Below are 21881 nucleotides of genomic sequence, written 5' to 3'. Positions count from 1 at the left end.
TGAACAGAGTTGTTAGAACGCTGGTTTGTAATATATTATTAAAGTTTGACTGACCTATCTGACTGTTTTTTTGACATTCCCTTTAGCGCACCGTAGGTGCGGCTAATAACACGGGGCGGCTAATAGGTAAACAAAGTTTTGAAATATGCCATTCATTGAAAGTGCGGCTAATAACACGGGGCGGCTTATGGTGCGGAAAATACGGTACTCCAAGTACTAACTGCTAGCCTAAGACACATACACAGACAGTCGTAACATGAAGACGTGCGGCAACTTATACATGTCAGAATAATTGCATAAAAGTTATCACACAACTTGTTTTCCCATGAGTTCAGGTTGCCCTGCGAGGAGACAAAAGCTGTCTTTGATCTTATCAAGCAAAAGGCCTACCGCTTGTAAACCTCCACTGTATGCGATGGGATGCGACGTGGAGGTGTCGGTTTCTTTGACCTATTGGACAGCCACAGGAAGACCTTATCATGACCCGGAATCTACAAAGCAGAGAGGGGCAAACCTGACACCGCTCCAAGCACCTTTTTGTTTGAAATGTTTATGACCCAGCGCAGCAGCTGTTTATGAACCCTCCCCTTAGAAGCAACTGCAGCTATGTAATAAGAAAATGCCCAAATAAATGCGGAGGCGTGGAACCCTTTCCTCAGAGCGTGGGGCGACATTGTACTAGGGTGCAAGTGCACGCGCTCTCCTCATGAGCTACATTGAATCCTGTCTCTGTTTGATTCCTTGCTTCTTGTCTTTGTTTAATAGATAGTTTGGTGTTTGAAACTGACAAATGGCACAGAATATCTCCATTTCAAAAAGAGAGGTAAAACAAAAGTAGTGAACAGAAGGAAAATAAATAAATAACGTGACAATTGTCAGGCTTGTCACTGACAGTTTGGTTATGTTTTAGTTTTTCCTCTGTGTTTGTGTTTTATTTCCTGTCAGCGCTCTTATTTTGGTTCAGTTTCCTGCTTGTCTCCCTGAGCGCTGTTTCCCCTCACCTGCGGCTGATTGGCAGCCTGGCCACTCCTGGTGTCAATCAGCTGCTATTTATACCTGCCTTGCCCTCCAGTCAGTGCTGGAGTATTGTTTGCTGTAGACTGTTTGCTGTCTCCAGTTCTCCTTGTTTCCTGGTATCCTGTTTCCTGGTTCCGTTTTGCTGTCTACAGTTTGCCTGTTTCCCGGGACATGTTTTCCTTGCATTTTTTTTACATTAAAATCATGTTTTCCTGCATCAAGCCTGCCATCTCTGCATCTTGGGGTTCGTCACCAACACTTCCTGACAATAATGTCGGACAGGAAGAAATGTACAAAGCCTTGTTTGTTTACAGTAGAAGTCGACAGCTTCTTTAGCACCTACAGGGAGCAAACTCGTCCAAAATATGGCGCCATAGAACAAACATCAACACACCTTTCATTCGTTATGTTCTGCGAATGTCAAAGTAAATTAATTGGATTTAAGGTGTGCACACAGGAACATTCTAATCCGAATGATGATCAGATTAAATAAATTGCGTCCATGTACACTTGGCTGTTGAGTTGAGCTCTGTCACAGAACTTGTAAAGCTTGTATGTTGAAGTTCTACTGTATTGTCAGTATTTATTTTTATTTTTTTTGCATTGTGTCAGTTATCATCAGGAACTGGTGAGGAGCAATAATATTAGTCATTCTATGACTGGGCTACAGCTACATTGTGTGGTGTGCCCAGATCAACCTATTCCAACCGTGCCAAAGGAGAGGAAGTGTACAATTACCCTATTGTGTGTGTCTAACTCGCCTGGATCTGACCCCTGTACACTACGTTGAGATCGAAACTTTGTCCGCAGATCGAGAGATTCGTAAGGCATCAAGAAGTTATGTACTTCCGCACAAGCCCACCAGCTGGCATCCATTACATGTGGACACCCTTCAAACCGGGGTGTCCCGATACCACTTAATCACCTACGAAACGATATCAAAATTGATCCGATACAGTATCAGCACAAATCATATTCTTTGTATTATTTTGTCGTGTTATTTTGTAGATGTTCAACACTCCACTTAAGCAGCCAGGCGGCAGTGGATATTATACTCCCAATTTTTTAAATATGTTTATAATCTCAGGAAATACGTCCCTGGACACATGAGGACTTTGAATATGACCAATGTATGATCCTGTTACTACTTGGTATCAGATTGATATCCAAATTTGTGGTATCATTCAAAACTAATGTAAAGTATCCAAACAGAAGAATAAGTGATTATTACATTTTAACAGAAGTGTAGATAGAACATCTTAAAAGACAAAGTAAGCAGAAATTAACAGTAAATGAACAAGTAGATTAATAATAAATTGTCTACCACTTGGTTGGGGGCGTGGTTAAGAGGGGGAATATATTTAAGCTAGAATTCACCAACTCAAGTATTTCATATATATATATATATATATATATAATGTGGAGTTTGTAAACAACGAGACAGGAGACGTGAGCGTAGTCGAGGAAGTTTACTAGCTCCAACATAGCATGTCATACATCCGACAACAACAACGACCTCTGAACCGGAAGCGGAAGTTCCTAACTCCCTCTCCGCTTCTTCTCTTAAAGCTACAGTGTCCTCTTAGGTGAATGTCTCTCATTATATGGTTTGGGTCACCACACAGGCCCCCCCAGAATTCACCTACACAAAACCCTGCAAAACAGAAAAAGTGCAATTGCATAACAGAAAAACATGACCCTCCAGTAAATGAACAGTAACCAACACAGTGCAAAGTCAATGGGACAACAGGTAACGGGCCGGGGGGAGGACCTTCCGTCCGTAACGGCTGTGCTTGACAGGAGGGGAAACAGATGGGCCCGAAACGCGAGCCACCGGTGGAGCTGGGGCCGGAAGAGAGGCAGGCGCAGGGGCCGACTGAGGAGGGCGCCCCCGTCGCGGCGGCAGGGCCACTTGCACCGGCTCCCCAATGTCCACGTGAGCAGGCTTGAGACGGTCTATAGCCACCCGCTCCGGTCTGCCCCCCATGTCTACCACAAAGTTCTTATCCCCCGCCTCCAGGACACGGAAGGGCCCGTCGTATGGAGGCTGCAGCGGGGACCGATGGCTGTCGTGTCTTATGAAGACGTATTTCGCCGATGGCAGATCCTTGGGGACGTAGGACTGGGGAAGGCAGTGTCGAGACGTCGGAACGGGAACGAAGGCGTCAGCAGCGCTCCGGGACACACTGAGGTGAGAGGCGGGCGACCAGGGAGCCGTAGCAGTCGGAAGGAACGCCCCTGGAACCCGTAGAGGCTCGCCATACACCAGCTCCGCGGCGGATGCCTGGAGGTCCTCCTTAGGGGCTGAACGCAGGCCGAGCATGACCCACGGAAGCCGGACCACCCAGTCGCCGTCCGTGAGGCTGGCCCGCAGAGCTGCTTTCATGTCCCGATGGAACCGCTCGCACAGTCCGTTGCTCTGCGGGTTGTAGGCAGTAGTGCGGTGGATCTTCATCCCGAGGTGCTCAGCAACCGCCGTCCAGAGCTCAGAGGTAAATTGGGAGCATCGGTCGCTTGTGATGTCACCAGGCGTGCCAAAACGGGCCACCCAGCAGCCGATGAACGCCCGTGCCACCTCCGCGGCCGTCGTCGAGGACAAGGGGATAGCCTCCGGCCATCTGGTAGCCCTGTCCACAATAGTGAGGAGGAAGGTATAACCACGGGAGGGAGGCAGAGGGCCCACAAGGTCAACATTCACGTGGTCGAACCGCCTCTCTGGAACCACAAACGGCGCCAAAGGGGCTTTGGTATGGCGGTGCACCTTGGCGCGCTGGCACGCCACACACGAGCTGGCCCAGGCTCTAACATCCTTGCGGAGCCCCGGCCAAACAAACTTGACACTCACCATCTTGGTCGAGGCCTTCACCCCAGGATGTGAAAGGCCGTGGACGGTGTCGAAAACCCGGCGCCGCCAGGAAGCAGGCACCAGGGGTCGCGGTTGGCCGGTGGAGACGTCGCAGAGGAGGGTAGTGTTAGCCGCGTCAAACGCCACGTCCTCCAGGCGCAGCGCCGTAGGGCCCGACCGGTAGTCCTGAACGGTCGCGTCCTTGGCCTGGTCCGCTGCCATAGCGGCGTAGTCGAGCCCCAAGTGAACGGAGTTAACAACAGCCCGTGAAAGGCAGTCGGCGACAAAGTTATCCTTGCCAGACACATGTTGTATGTCCGTAGTGAACTCAGAGACCGCCGCGAGATGGCGCTGCTGACGCCCAGACCACGGCTCCGAAGTTTTGGCCATGCAGAACGTCAGCGGTTTGTGGTCCACGAAAGCGGTGAACTGCCGGCCCTCCAACAGGAACCGAAAGTGTCTGGTTGCGAGGAAAAGTCCCAGTAGCTCCCTATCAAAGGTGCTGTACTTGCGCTCATTTTCCCGGAGCTGTTTACTGAAGAACGCCAATGGCTGCCATCCACCAGCCACCCACTGCTCACATACGGCCCCCACGGCATAGTCGGAGGCGTCCGTCGTAAGGGCTATAGGGGCGGCCGGCGACGGGTGAGCTAGCAGCGCAGCATTGGCCAGCGCAGACTTGGCAGCCTCAAAAGCCTCATCCATCTCTGGGGACCAGTCCAACTTGTCCTTAGACTTCTTCCCCCGGTGGGCCCCATAAAGGGGACGCATGACGTGTGCAGCACGAGGCAGGAAACGGTTATAAAAGTTCACCATGCCCAAAAACTCCTGCAAGGCCTGTACAGTAGGGGGACGGGGGAACGCGGCGACAGCCTCAACCCTGTCGGGCAGGGGAACGGCCCCCTGCGGAGTGATGTGGTGCCCGAGGAAGGTGATGGACGACTCCCCGAACTGACACTTGGCTGGGTTGATGATGAGGCCGTGCTCGCTAAGCCTCTCGAACAGCTGCCTGAGGTGTGTCATGTGTTCCTCCACCGACGCGCTGGCCACAAGGATGTCGTCCAAGTACACAAACAAAAATGGCATGTCCCGGAGCACAGAGTCCATAAGACGTTGGAACGTCTGCGCCGCCCCCGTAAGGCCAAACGGCATACGTAAGAACTCGAAGAGCCCGAAGGGTGTGATGACAGCCGTTTTTGGGACATCTCGCGGGTGGACCGGTACCTGGTGGTAGCCTCGCACTAAGTCAATTTTGGAATAGATGGTAGCGCCCGCCAAGTGGGAAGAGAAATCTTGGATGTGCGGTATGGGGTACCGGTCGGGGGTCGTGGCGTTGTTTAGGCGACGGAAGTCTCCGCAAGGGCGCCAACCCCCGCCGGCCTTAGTAACCATATGTAGCGGAGAAGCCCACGGGCTGTCCGAACGGCGGACAATGCCGAGGCGTTCCATCATCGAAAACTCCTCCCTGGCTATTGCGAGCTTGGACGAGTCGAGGCGTCGGGCCCGGGCGTAAACCGGGCGGCCCACAGTGGCGATGTGATGTTCCACACCGTGCTTGGCCACCGCCGAGGAAAAGGTGGGCGTGGTGAGCCCAGGGAAACCGGCGAGCAGGCGTTGGTATGGATCCCCGGTGGCGAGTGTGTTAGCGAGGCACAACGCCCCAGCCCCCCCAAGCGTGCAGGGGTATGACGCAAAAGAGACGGCATCAATCAAGCGACAGTTCTTAATATCCACCAGCAGGTTGAACGCGCAGAGGAAATCCGCACCTAGCAGCGGGGTGGATACAGCAGCCATCACAAAATCCCAACCGAACCGTCGGCCGCCAAAACTAACATCCACGCGCCTGACACCGTACGTCCGAATGGAGGTGCCGTTGGCGGCGTCCATCTGGGGGCCGTGGCTGCCGGTCATCGTGTCCACAGCTTGTGCTGGTAGTATACTGCGTTGCGCACCAGAGTCCACCAGCAGCCGCCGGCCCGACAAGGAGTCCCTGATGAACAACAGCTTGCAGTCACGGCCGGCGCCCATAGCCGCTAACGAGCGCCGGCCCTGGCGTTTCCCTGAATCCTGTAACTGCAGGGTTTGCGACACTGCTTCGCCTTGGCCCCGAACCTGGCATGGTAAAAACAGAGCCCGTCTTCAGGTTGGCGGCGAGCCGTCACCGCAGCCGCGGTGTCCACATAGTCATCCACAGGAGGTGGCGGGACGGCCTGGTGGGGCAGCAGGGCATGCACAAACTGTTGCCGGTTGGCCAGGAAAACCCTGTCCGCCTCAGCGGCCAAAGCACGGTAGTCCTTGGAGGCGGCGAGTGGAGAACTGGCTATCGGTGTGCGTACCGGTGCGGGGAGCTGCCTCAGGAAAATGTGTGTAAACAGAAACGCCGGGTCGGCTGATCCCAGCACAGACAGCATTTTTTCCATCAGTTCAGACGGTTTCCCGTCACCAAGGCCATGTAGGGACAGTAAACGGTCCGCTTTTTCCAGCTCCGACAGCTCAAATAACTTCAGGAGGAAAGCCTTTAAAGCATCGTATTTGCCAGCAGGCGGTGGAGCCTCCAACAGTGTCATCGCTCGCGCCGTCGTTGATGCGTCCAACGCCGCCACTACATGGAAGTACTTCGTAGAATCCTGCGTTATTCCCCTTAGCTGGAACTGGGCTTCCACGTGTTGAAACCACGGCCGTGGGTTATGCTGCCAGAAATCGGGTAACTTCACAGTAACGGCGTAGATTCCCGCGTTAGCCATGTTGTTAGCAGTAGCTACTCCGCCTGCGGGTACCGCGTTAGCCATGTTGTTGTTAGCAGCAGCTACTCCGTCTGCGGGTACCGCGTCAACAAAATTGTCAGCGCCTTCATTGTCTGACATGCTCGTATTCGTAGTTCGTATTCTCGGGGTCACCAATGTGGAGTTTGTAAACAACGAGACAGGAGACGTGAGCGTAGTCGAGGAAGTTTACTAGCTCCAACATAGCATGTCATACATCCGACAACAACAACGACCTCTGAACCGGAAGCGGAAGTTCCTAACTCCCTCTCCGCTTCTTCTCTTAAAGCTACAGTGTCCTCTTAGGTGAATGTCTCTCATTATATGGTTTGGGTCACCACAATATATATATATATATATATATATATATATATATATATACATATATATATATATATATATATATATATATATATATATATATATATATATATATATATATATATATATATATATATATATATATATATATATATATACACTACCGTTCAAAAGTTTGGGGTCACCCAAACAATTTTGTGGAATAGCCTTCATTTCTAAGAACAAGAATAGACTGTCGAGTTTCAGATGAAAGTTCTCTTTTTCTGGCCATTTTGAGCGTTTAATTGACCCCACAAATGTGATGCTCCAGAAACTCAATCTGCTCAAAGGAAGGTCAGTTTTGTAGCTTCTGTAACGAGCTAAACTGTTTTCAGATGTGTGAACATGATTGCACAAGGGTTTTCTAATCATCAATTAGCCTTCTGAGCCAATGAGCAAACACATTGTACCATTACAACACTGGAGTGATAGTTGCTGGAAATGGGCCTCTATACACCTATGTAGATATTGCACCAAAAACCAGACATTTGCAGCTAGAATAGTCATTTACCACATTAGCAATGTATAGAGTGTATTTCTTTAAAGTTAAGACTAGTTTAAAGTTATCTTCATTGAAAAGTACAGTGCTATTCCTTAAAAAATAAGGACATTTCAATGTGACCCCAAACTTTTGAACGGTAGTGTATATATATATGTATATGTATGAAATACTTGACTTTCAGTGAATTCTAGCTATATATATATATATAATTATTTTATTATACATATAAATAAAATAAATACTTGAATTTCAGTGTTCTGGAGGCTATCCAGTAGATGGCAGTATTGTCCTGTTTAAGAGTGTCACAACATTGCTGTTTACGGCAGAAGAACTGCTTTACGGTAGACTAAACGTGACTGCTGTTGTGTGTTGTTACCGCGCTGGGAGGACGTTAATGAAACTGCCTAACAATAAATCCACATAAGAAACCAACAACTCGCCCTTGATCATTCTACAGTTATGACGTCATTGGGCAGGCAAGCTGTTTATATTGTGGGAAAGCGGACGTGAGAACAGGCTGTCCCCACTCAGGTCCGCATTGAGCTGGAGGGGGCGTGGCCTCCAGCTCCGGCTGAATACCGGGACTTTGTCTGGAGAAAATTTCTGCCGGGAGGTTATCGGGAGAGGCGCTGAATACCGGGAGTCTCCCGCTAAAAACGGGAGGGTTGGCAAGTATGGAACCAGGAACCCTCAGGTTGCTGCCACAGCCAATCTCCCAACTGCGCCACACCGTCCCCTTATACAAACAATTATACTTCCATTATATTTATATCCCACATTTAGTTTTTAATTAACAATGATCATAGTATTAAATACTGTGTTGATTCAAGAGTGATATATTTTTCCAAGACATTGGTCTTAAAGTTTTTTTTAAATGTGTGAATGGAATTGGAACATTTTAAGGAATCATCAAAGCTGTTCCACTGTTGAACGCCCCTGACAGAAACACATCTACTTTTTAAGCTCGTTCTTATGTTTGCTTTCTGAAAGACAGCTGAACCTCTGAGGTCATAGGGACTTTCCCTAGGTTTGAACCTCCCCTGTAGACACCGAGGCAGCATGTGGTTATGAGCTTTGTACGCCACAAGAGCAGTGTTGAGGTCAACAAGATTGGGCAGTTTTAAAGGCCTACTGAAATTAAATGTTTTTATTTAAACGGGGATAGCACATCCAATCTATGTGTCATACCTGATCATTTCGAGATATTGCCATATTTTTGCTGAAAGGATTTAGTATAGAACAACGACGATAAAGTTCGCAACTTTTGGTCTCTGATAAAAAAAAAGCCTTGCCCCTACCGGAAGTAGGGTGACGACACCGGAGGAAGGGCTGCTCACATTTTCCTATTGTTTACACCAGCAGCGAGAGAGATTCGGACCGAGAAAGCGACGATTACCCCATTAATTTGAGCGAGGATGAAAGATTTGTGGATGAGGAACGTGAAAGTGAAGGACTAGCGTGCAGTGCAGAACGTATCTTTTTTCGCTCTGACCGTAACTTAGGTACAAGGGCTCATTGGATTCCAGACTCTCTCCTTTTTCTATTGTGGATCACGGATTTGTATTTTAAACCACCTCGGATACTATATCCTCTTGAAAATGAGAGTCGAGAACACGAAATGGACATTCACAGTGACTTTCATCTCCACGACAATACATCGGTGAAGCACTTTAGCTACTGAGCTAACATGATAGCATCGGGCTTAACTGCATATAAAAACAAAACAAATAAGTCCCTGACTGGAAAGATAGACAGAAGATCAACAATACTACCAAACTCTGGACATGTAAATACACGGTTAATGCTTTCCAGCTTGGCGAAGCTTAGCAATGCTGTTGCTAACGATGCAATTGAAGCTAACTTAGCTACGGAACCTCGACAGAGCTATGCTAAAAACATTAGCGCTCCACCTATGCCAGCTCTCATCTCCTCATCACGACCCGTGCTCACCTGTGTTCCAGCGATCGACGGTACGACGAATGACTTCACCCGATCACCGATGCGGTTGGCGTCCCGGAGACGGAGGAAGTCAAGGTGAGGTCGGCGGCTGACGGGGCTGCTATCCATCTCAAAGTCCTCCTGGTTGTGTCGCTGTAGTCCGCCGCTAATACACCGATCCCACCTACAACTTTCTTCTTTGCAGTCTCAATTGTTCATTATACAAATTGCAAAAGATTCACCAACACAGATGTCCAGAATACTGTGGAATTTTAAGATGAAAACAGAGCTTTTTGTATTGGATTCAATGGGCTCCGAATACTTCCGCTTCAACCGTTGACGTCACGCGCAAACGTCATCATATCGAACGTTTTCAGCCGGAAGTTTGCCGGGAAATTTAAAATTGCACTTTATAAGTTAACCCGGCCGTATTGGCATGTGTTGCAATGTTAAGATTTCATCATTGATATATAAACTATCAGACTGCGTGGTCGGTAGTAGTGGGTTTCAGTAGGCCTTTAACAATAAGTTGCAACAAGCTGTATTGATTTTCTGAGCTACGTAAAGCAAGCACAACAAATAAATACATTGCGAACATGCCCTTTATTCAATTCAATTTAGATGACATTGCAGAACTGTTCAATTTTTTTCAAAGAATGGATTTGCTGAAATAGTAGCACTGACGATTTATAGATCTTCACCATGACATTGTTGTCACAATTCCAATAGATGCTGCAAGTTAACAAAGATTACCCAGTAAAGGAATGCAGAAAACAACATGCTGCAAGCAACAATCAAGGCTCCATTTTTTAAAGAATGTATTAAGCAGTACTTTGCTAAACAACAAGAAAAAAAAGTTCATGTGAATGTATGCCCATGTGGGGAAAAGTAGGACAGCATAATCCTGTAGCACAAACCCAATCTGGGAGATCTGAAGAGTACCTGATTAATTCTTTGGTATTAATCATGTAATTCTTTCATATAAAACAAAGCTTAAGCCTTATTTGCTAAGAAATTTGACCTTGACGGAGAGTTAAGACATTACAGCTTGGATTTAAAATGCATATAAAGATTAAAAATGATGCTTGACTATTACGGAGGATTATAAGGCCAAGGAAAATTGCTTTTCTATTTTGAAACAAAACTGATTTTAAAAAGGGAAGCTGGAGGGTCAGGTGGTATTTGAGGTGACAATGTGAGGGGTAGGATTCTTTTTTTTCTTGTGTTTTCTTATTTATTCCTTATAATTCCCCCCCGCCTTCTGCGCTTTTACCGAGGCAAAGAAATTAAAGTAATACGCTTGTAAAAGAAACAAGATTCAGACTAAATTTATGCTGCGCTGCTTGAGGCTACAAGGCACCTCAGACACACGTTTATTTGATCTCTGCTCGTTGAGGAGGAAAAATCCTTTATGACTATCAAATGTGTCTCACTCTTTCACCGTGAATCTTGTTTACCAGTGCTGCCGTGTGTTTATCTGTGAATGAAAATGACTCTGGAGACACCGTGCACTCTTTTGCCCCAACCACAACACATTTTCTCTTTTCATTTTGTGGTCTTTATACAGGGAGCAACCAAAAAGAAAATATCAGTTTTGTGATATAGGTTGAAGTTGGATGTAGGCAAATGTTTTAATTCAATACAATGGCGCAGTCGTCAATATGTACAAAATCAATCGTCAAAATGGTATATTAGCTTACCATGACTACTTAAAATGCTTTTTTGGTAGGTCATTTAATTTTATGGCAGTTCAATGCACACACACACACAAACACAGCTATTATTAGAGGAGGTTATCTTTAGGCACCATCACGATTCAATTCAGTTCCAATTCTTGGGGACCATTCTATTCAGAATCAATTCTCGATTGAATAATATTGTCATAATATTAATATTAATAATAATAACATTGCCACTAGTATCACCAAATGACTATCGCCCCATAGATCTTCTGTGCCAGTGCATTGAGCAAGTCAAACACTGGATGTGCCAAAATTTCCTACAACTAAATGAAGATAAAACTGAGATAATTGTTTTTGGTGCTAAAAAAGAAAGGTTTAAAGTCATCCAACACCTTCAATCACTGTCCCTGAAAACCTCAAATAAAGCCAGAAATCTTGGGGTTATTTTAGATTCTGATTTACATTTCGACAGTCACATCAAATCAGTAACAAAATCGGCCTACTATCACCTCAAAAATGTAAAAAGACTTAGAGGGCTCATGTCAGCTCAAGACTTAGAAAAACTTGTACATGCCTTTATTAACAGTAGGCTAGACTATTGTAATGGTCTCCTTGCAGGTCTTCCCAAAAAAACTGTCAGGCAGCTACAGCTTGTTCAGAACGCTGCTGCTAGAGTTCTAACAAAGACCAAAAAATGTGAGCACATTACACCAATTCTTAAATCCTTACATTGGCTCCCTGTACATCAGAGAATAGATTTCAAAATCCTCCTGCTCACATATAAATCACTACATGGTCTAGGGCCCAAGTATATCACTGATATGCTCCCACTATATATGCCCTCTAGATCACTAAGATCTTCTGAGACCAATCTGTTAGCGGTTCCAAGAGTAAACTCAAATCAAGGGAGATCATCATTCAGTCACTATGCAACACATAGCTGGAATAAACTTCCTGAAGATGTCAGACTCTCCCCAACTCTCACTACTTTTAAAACTAGACTGAAGACTTTTATGTTCACCTTAGCTTTCAGCTAAATCTTTTAATCTTTTAACTTTTAACGTCTGCACTGTTTTTATTTTTATTGTCTGCATTTTAATTTTGCTTTTATTTTCTTTCATTTCACTTTGTTGTCTGTGAAGCACTTTGAGTCTGCCTTGTGTATGAAAAGCGCTATACAAATAAAGTTGCCTTGCCTTGCCTTGCCTAGTATACAGTAGGAAAGGGATTCATACGGCCCCATTCCCGGGTGGATCCTGCGTGAGAGGAAGAGGGGGGCTAATCATTTTGCAATGCAGTCTGCTGAAAATGAGAAAAGCGCCACTCTGCATAGCAACTGACGCTGTGGTCAAAGTTAGAGTTGCCACAAAACACACTAAGATATTCAACACTCCACCTAAGCCGCCAGGCAGCAGTGGATATTACACTCCCCCAATTTGTCACGTTTCATGTGTCAGATAAACCATGGCAAATGGGGCCATATGAACCCCTTTCCTACTGTACATGATAAAACCTTTCAATGCAGGTTACAAAAGCTCATCTTCGCTGCTGACATATAACTTATTAAGTTGCCTAACAAAAACATTTTTAAGGATGTATTTACAAAAACTACATCTTAATCAATTTAATAAAATAAAATAGAGCAACCCAAGGCTGCTCAGTGGCCTCGTTTATAGAGTGTCCGCCCTGAGATCGGTAGGTCGTGAGTTCAAACCCCTGCCGATTCATACCAAAGACTATAAAAATGGGACCCATTACCTCCCTGCTTGGCACTCAGCATCACATCTGCTCACTGCTCCCCTCACCTCCCAGGGGGTGGAACAAGGGGATGGGTCAAATGCAGAGAGTAATTTCACCACACCTAGTGTGTGTGTGTGACTATCAGTGGTACTTTAACTTTAACCTCAACTTCAACCCAATCCCAACTTTATAACAAGTGGGATAAAAAAGTAAAAAACTGTGAATTAAACATGTACAAAACAATCCTTATTAAAAGAAATACCGTATTTTTCGCACTATAAGTCGCACCTAAAAACCTCCAATTTCCTCAAAAGATGACAGTGCGCCTTATTGAGGACCAATATTGAGCAACTACGGTAAGCAGCCGCCGACTTCATTTTCCCCCATAGAAGAAGAAGCGCTTAGTGGAAGAAGGTCTCGTAGTTGATTCAACAGTTGCTTTTCCTTTTTAATTTATTTCAATTGATTTCAATTCATTTAAATGAGCAGGCCCAATTTGAGTTATGAACACAATTTGCTCATAAATTGCGGCACTACTGTAATTGATTTACAGTGGATGTTTGGCCACGCCTACATTAAGCACTTCATATAGCAACATATTCATTGAAGATTTAGTGAAAAAACACTTTATAGATGTTGCTTGTATTGGCAATAAAAAGTGAAATTCTGGCTCGGTCTTAGTTTTCTTAGTTCTAACAATAGACGGAGTAGCCTGCAGCAATTAAATATTACAAAGGATTTATCATAAAGTAGCACATGAGGGGTGTTTTGATGTCACGGCAGCAGATGTGTGCTTCCTCCCTGTTGTTCCGTGCACCTTTGCGTAATTATGTGTGGTGCCAGATTAGATCAGTCAGCAGCCCGACTACAACTCAGTCCATGCTGGGTGTGTAGCGTTTGCAGTATATAGCAGAGACTCTATTTGACAGGATCATACACAGCCTTCCTGCCCACCTCCTGACAGAGCCCGAGCTCAGGCTGCTTGACATTTATGACTGTGGGCTTTAATGTGCCTTCAGCCGAGCAGACGCTCCCTCGTCGGCTTCAAAAGACTAGAATTGCACATTATTTCAGCAGTGAAGACCCTCCCGACCACATTCTGGCTACTCTGTGAGGGCGTGTTGGCTACTGTATGTGGAAAACATGATAGCAAGCAATATGTTGCATCCTCTGCATCAATGGTCCTTAACCCTTATGCCTTTGTGGAAAATTATGAATAGTTCACTTTAATTTTAAAACAAAATGACAAAATAAACTTCTGCTGGAATCGACAGAACCGTATTTAAAAGTAGCAGAAGTCATCTTTCTGGTACTTTCTTGTCTCCCCATTATGCTTTTTGCCACAGTGCGAGTGAGAAAGCGCTTTAACCTGAGGTTAGAGTAATTTTATTGATTTTATATTATTGAATAAAATAAACTATATTTTTTTCTAAACAGATATGGGCCTTTGCGTCCCCACATTGATCTGATTGCATATTTAATGAATACAGTTTAAAAGTTAAATTTTAACTACAATGATTTGTTGTCCCTCCCAAATTCCTAAAGTTAGACGAAACCGTTAAATAAAATTATTTAAATCTTTCGGAAATGTTATATTTTTACTAGGAATGTCCGATAATGGCTTTTTGCCAATATCCGATATTCCGATATTGTCCAACTCTTAATTACCGACACCGATATCAACCGATTCCGATATATACAGTCGTGGAATTAACACATTATTATGCCTAATTTGGACAACCAGGTATGGTGAAGATAAGATATATATTGATATATAATGTAGGAACCAGAATATTAATAACAGAAAGAAACAACCCTTTTGTGTGAATGAGTGTGAATGGGGGAGGGAGGTTTTTTGGGTTGGTGCACTAATTGTAAGTGTATCTTGTGTTTTTTATGTTGATTTAATAAAAAAATAAAAAAAACAAAAAAAACACCAAAAAAACTATACTGATAATTAAAAAAAACGATACCGATAATTTCCGATATTACATTTTAAAGCATTTATCGACCGATAATATCAGCAGGCCGATATTATCGGATATCTCTATTTTTTACTTGTTTTTGGTCCTTCTCAGCATAATAGACTTGGAGTTGATTTTTTTTTTTTTTTAAAGTTAAAATTCACACTTAAGCCGTTTTTACTCTTCGGTTACCCTATTAAGCCCGTGGAAAAGGTTTTAATATTCTAGTGATGGAAGGGTTACCTAAACATTCATTTAATAAATAGTACATATATATACACATATATATATATATATATATATATATATATATATATATATATATATATATATATATATATATATATATATATATATATATATATATATATATATATATATATATATATATATATATATACATATATATACACTACCGTTCAAAAGTTTGGGGTCACCCAAACAATTTTGTGGAATAGCCTTAATTTCTAAGAACAAGAATAGACTGTCGAGTTTCAGATGAAAGCTCTCTTTTTCTGGCCATTTTGAGCGTTTAATTGACCCCACAAATGTGATGCTCCAGAAACTCAATCTGCTCAAAGGAAGGTCAGTTTTGTAGCTTCTGTAACGAGCTAAATTGTTTTCAGATGTGTGAACATGATTGCACAAGGGTTTTCTAATCATCAATTAGCCTTCTGGGCCAATGAGCAAACACATTGTACCATTAGAACACTGGATTGATAGTTGCTGGAAATGGGCCTCTATACACCTATGTAGATATTGCACCAAAAACCAGACATTTGCAGCTAGAATAGTCATTTACCACATTAGCATTGTATAGAGCAGACCTGGGCATTCTGGGGCCCGCGGGCCGCATCCGGCCCTTTGTGCGTCCCTATCCGGCCCGCGTGAGGCTAATTATAAATTACAAAATACATTTAAAAAAGTATCTATGTCGAGTGTGCAATACAACGGTGCTGCTTTTGTTTTGAAAATCGTTATTTGTATTACTTCCGTGTGGACGTATGCGTGTGCGTGATTGTGAGTGAATGTGAACAGCTGCAATCCCAAATTACAAAATAAAGTTGAAAAAATATCTATGTCGTGCGCGCAATACAACTGTGCTGCTTTTATTTTGAAAAGTATTATTTATGGGCGTGTGTCCGTGTGTAACCTGCGAGTGAAGGTGCACATGCAGCGACAAGTGATGCACGGTTTACACCTGAGACGCTAAAAAGAGAAAAGTTGATGACGAATGGCGTGTTTTCAACAAGACATGGACTGCCAAGCAACGTTCCCTCTAAGGTGCGTGCCTGCGCAATTGCGCACTGCTCAAGCGTCCGCTGCGCACAGCAAATATATGCTGCACACCAAATCAAATCCCATCTGAATTCTAAACAAAATAAACATATTTATTCTATGTAATTTTGCAATGCAACTTTGAGTGACAGTGACAACAAGCGGCCCTAACGGTGTTTGTCAACACCGTTCAATTGAACACCGTTCAATTATTGTAACGTCTATCGAGATGCTTCTAGGACAGGAATTATATCGATCACTTTATTGAGCAAAACTGTTTATATTCGGACACAACCACACCAAAAACATGAGTAAAACACTACTATCTCGAAAAACTAGTCATTTTCTGCCGTACAAACCAGGCCAAAACCAACTTGTCATCTGTCACCAACATGCATACCACTAAACCACTGGTACGTTTATGGCCACACAAAAAGTCGGACAACTCAAACACCACACAAAGTTACACTATGACTCCTCAGTCATATGTGTGCTTATTTTACTGTCATTTATTATTAATGTTAATTTATATATATTAGTCATGGAATGCTGTTACACACACTATGTTGAAGTATTACTATTATTATTAATTATTATTATTATTATTATTATTATTATTAATCTTACGGTATATATCAAAAATAATATTGAGCAAAATTTAATTGAAATATTGTCGATGTGGCCCTCCAGCAGTGCTCGGGTTGCTCATGCGGCCCCCGGTAAAAATTAATTGCCCACCCCTGGTATAGAGTGTATTTCTTTAAAGTTAAGACTAGTTTAAAGTTATCTTCATTGAAAAGTACAGTGCTTTTCCTTAAAAAATAAGGACATTTCAATGTGACCCCAAACTTTTGAACGGTAGTGTATATACATATATATATATATATATATATATATATATATATATATATATATATATATATATATATATATATATATATATATATATATATATATATATATATGTATATATATATATATATATATATATATATATATATATACATATATATATATATATATATATATATATATATATATATATACACATATATATATATATATATATATATATATATATATATATATATATATATATGTATATATATATATATATATATATATATATATATATATATATATATATATAATACATTTGATAAATATATATAAATAATGTTTATGATAGTATTGGTTTAATACAATATGTTGTTGAATCACTGTAATGTTCTTTGTGCCAACATTAAATGCCATATGGCTATATTTAGACTTTTTCATGTATTTGCTCATTTTATGCTAAAAATAAATTTAAAAAAGTCAATTTTGCTTTCAATCACACCACCATATACTGTACATGTATACGTATATATATATATATATATATATATATATATATATATATATATATATATATATATATATATATATATATATATATATATATATATATATATATATATATATATATATATATATATATATATATATATATATATATATTCTTTAACTTCTATATTTTTCACAATTGCAAATTATATTGAATAACAAATTCTCATTGGCCTTAGGAAATGGTCTGGCGTCCAGGCTTGACACCGCTGTCTCATACACGAGTACACGCAGGGACTGTGTGGATATGCACAAAAACAGTGCCAGAGAACATTTTGCAGGCATGTTGCTGTTACGCCCCCCCAGGGGTACAGAATTTCTTGTGACCCCTTGAATTTAATTACTATTGAGAAATTGATAATATATGTCTGTACTACGCACTGTTTGAGTTACATACAGTATGTTGTTGATGGCAACTCCATTTTTCTTTTCATTCACACAAGACAGTTCAGGCTTTCCTGGATGCGCACAATTTGCTATTTCTAATCAAGTCTATTTAGGTTCACCTGTTGCTCCTTGCCAGCACTGGATTATTTTGTCTTTGTCAGAGACCATGAGTTACTTCGCTTCCGCCACGTGCGTTGCAGCACCAGCCTTTTGTTTCTGCTGTTTTATGCTATTTAAGAAATATATTTATTTGAACTGCACTCTGCTCTCTGCCTCTGCATCCTGGGGTCACTCAATCGGCCGACATGCGCCGTCGTGACATGTATCGTTCAAATATGAATACTAGAGTGTAGACACAAATAATACAAATCTCGCGACCCCCCCAGAAGGTCCTGGCCTACTATTTAAGAAGCACAGGGCTATACATACCATTGATAGCCAACGTTAGCAGCCAAACTTTGACAATAAATTGACAACAAACAAAGCTAATGCCTGTGTGTGTGCGTGCGTGCGTGCGTGCGTGCGTGCGTGCGTGCGTGCGTGCGTGCGTGCGTGCGTGCGTGCATGCGTGCGTGCGTGCGTGCGTGCGTGCGTGCGTGTGTGTGTGTGTGTGTGTATTACATGGAGTGTAGTTTACCTTCTCAAAGCCCAATATAATGCTAACAACCCTTTGAAAAGTTAGCGCCCTCTATGTAGCCGCATAAAGGTTGCAACCAGTCACTTTAAATAAGTCATCCTCAGCACAGGAAACTTGACAAAACAAATGTCAATATACATATTGAGTAGTTCAATGTGCTTATTTGGAGTTGAAAAAACAGTCATTTTAGTTTATTTTGAAAGTTACAAAAAGTAAATGGCTTGAATACATGTAAATGTAACAAGTACACTACAATAGAATGCATTACAAACTGTATATATTTTTATTAGTGTTGTGTCACAATGTTTTGCAGCCTGATTGGGGACCAGCATGAGTCAAAGCATGAAAACAACAGCTAAGGATTGCAGTTACGCCAATAAACGTTCAGTGAAATAATTTAGCAAATCAATACTGCTTCAAAATTAGCAGACGTAAGCCAAGGACAAGCTTGACTTCTTCAATTCCTATTAAATAATTATTTTTTTTCTCCGTCGGCTAATTTCCGCCGGTAGCCCTTTCGAAACAGTCTTTCTCTCAGGTGCGCGGGGTTCACTTTGAAGGATAGGCAACATTTGCGGAAAGAAAAAAGAAAAAAAAAAAAAAAAAGAAACATTTGCGGAAAGAAAGAGCAGGTGGCGGCCTCTGGAGCGGCTGAGCCCAGGGGAGCGCTCGACACGACACTCGCAAACAACTTGTGTTGACCTCAAGCTCTGGGCAAAAGGCCTTCAAGGTGTATGCAGAAGGCAACGCAGACAGGCTCAAAAAGAAGGGTCTGCTTTTGAAGTGCGGAGTGTATGTGTGTGTGTGTGTGTGTGTGTGTGTGTGTGTGTGTGTGTGTGTGTGTGTGTGTGTGTGTGTGGGTGTGTGTGTGTGTGTGTGTGTGTGTGTGTGTGTGTGTGTGTGTGTGTGTGTGTGTGTGTGTTTCAAAAGAAGCCAAGGATACCCATAGGCCTGAATACTATGAAGCTCTTTGATATGGGTGTTTATAATTACAAACAAACCTGATCATGATTAAAACATTGCTTGAGCACAGAGGTGGTCAGGGAGATCGGACCTGGTGTGTGTGTGCATGTGTGAGTGTGTGTGTGCATGACCAACAAGGGTGGCCTGAAATCTCAGGTTGACATCATCAACTAGAATTACACACGATCACACCTGGAGGGCTGACAGCAGACATGGCCCATGTCTCCCAGCATGTATGTGACGTGTATGTATACATGTGTGTGTGTGTGTGTGTACGTGTGTGTGTAAATGCCCCGGTCATGTTTCAAACCGAGCATGTTTCAAAGGGGAGACTAATCCCCAGAAATGAGGCATGAGATCAATATTCCCATGTTTAATTGGATGCCGACTGATTTGCTGCAGAAATAGTCAGCACGACATCCCTCTGTCACGGCGATGCGAGCGCAACATGTCTGCCAATTTGGACAAGAAAAAAAAAAAAGGGTGGGGGGGGGGGGCACTTGCAGACAGACAGAGGGAAAGTAAAAAAAGAGAGGAATTGGGAGCAGACTTCAAAGTGTGAGGACGTTATGATTGCTCTTGCCATTTAAGGGGTGGTTGGGGAAAGAGAAAAAAGCCCTCAGGGGGTCGTCCCATCATCATATGCCCCACTTGCCACTGTGATTTGGTGATTTTTGTCCGGAAGCCATGTTTTGAGAGGAACAGGAGGGAGTTTGGGTGGGTGGGGTGGGTGGGGTGGTTGGTTGGTGGGCGGAAGGGGGGGGGAGGCAGAGGGAAGACAGAGTGGATGTAGTGTCCGGGACCACTGTCAAATGGTTGTTACCATGGCGACAGTCAAGAAAGGGTCTCAGGACACCCCGGGGGGATAGAGGAGGAGGAGGGGCGGAGGCGAGAGTGATGGTGAAGAGGACGGCGAAGAAAATTGTAAGCTGTAGAGAGAAAATATAAGAGAGCTGCAGGGTTTTTAATTTTTTATATATATATATATATTTTTTTTTTTTTTTACACGCTCAGGCAAACAAACTGTGTTGACACACATTTACGTGACAATGTTGTCACGGAAATGTGCTCTATGACATTCATGTATAATTGTGTTTGAAGCATAACTCACAGTCTGTGTCGGATTTGTCACAGTGCCATATTTACATAATGACGTATTTTGCAAAGCAGTATTGATAAACTAATTAAAAGGTGTTTCTTAAGTGCACCATGCTAGTGTCCTCCTAAAATATTGCACGTTTAATTTGAAACTGCGTCGAAGAAAATCACGGAAAAACACCAGGTTTGCTTCACTGAGTCGTAAAGCATAGTCAGTTAAAGTGACTAAACTGTATCATTTATTAATTGATTGATGATGCATGGAAGGCGTCTATTGGTCTCTTTAACTATGGGCCATGGTCCCACATGCTAAGAGTTAGCCATGTGTTTTAATGAGCATGCACACCGCTGGATTATACTATATTTTATACACTATATTTCTGTATATTGTCATTATATTATTTTTATTATATTTAATTTCATTTTTTTTATTTGAATTATATTATTTTATATTTTTTTAATATATTGACATTATTTTAATGTGGGCTAAAACGTTAAAAAATTATATGTACGGTAGATTATACCGGTAGTTTATTATTTGTAATAATCTAAAAGGATACCAACTTCTACAAAAGTCATTTTCTGGTCAGATACTGCTATATATAACTTACTCTATATCCTATTATGTTTACATTATTGTGTACATCCTGTTGTTCTTGGTTACTAAATGCCATGCCATCTCATGGGGGCTTGAATTATGTACTACAAGGCAAAACAATAGTATTTTCTAATCATTTATGGTTGGAAGCACACTTCACCAACAGGAAGTTGTCCAACGCTGCTTTGCAGGTTAGAAATTAGTATAAAATGTTGTTTTGCAAGTGTGTAAATGTTTATTTTGATACCTGCAAAGTCTGTGGGATGCATTTACATAGTGTTTTCCGTGTGTTTTTTGGGAGTATTTGGGTTTGATCATCTTCTACTGGTTTGTGCTGTGTGAGCACAGGCATAATTGTCCAGTTAATATATTGCAAATAGAGAGCACTCACTCCAGCACATTGATTTTATGTACAAAAGCATCATAGACATAGACCATGCTTGATCAGGATGTTGTAATTATAGATGAGTACCAAATTCCGTACTTGGATAGGTATCGATTAAGTTTTGTCGTTTCTACCAGGTACCAATTCATCAAATAGTGTCATTTTTCGATAACTCTGTTGCACTTGACGTTTAGCAACTTGGCGGGAAAACAGGCAAAGTCATAGGTGACTGACTGCCTCTATGGAATGTTGTGGTTTCCAATGCGAACAAAGAAAGCATGCAGAAAGAAAGTACTCAAAAGTAAGGCTACACTTTAAATTGAATATGCCACATAAATG

The sequence above is a fragment of the Entelurus aequoreus genome, linkage group LG15 (assembly GCF_033978785.1).
Source record: "Entelurus aequoreus isolate RoL-2023_Sb linkage group LG15, RoL_Eaeq_v1.1, whole genome shotgun sequence".
Taxonomy (NCBI): domain Eukaryota; kingdom Metazoa; phylum Chordata; class Actinopteri; order Syngnathiformes; family Syngnathidae; genus Entelurus; species Entelurus aequoreus.
The sequence above is the reverse complement of the archived record's forward strand: the minus strand, read 5'-3'. Positions refer to the sequence as shown.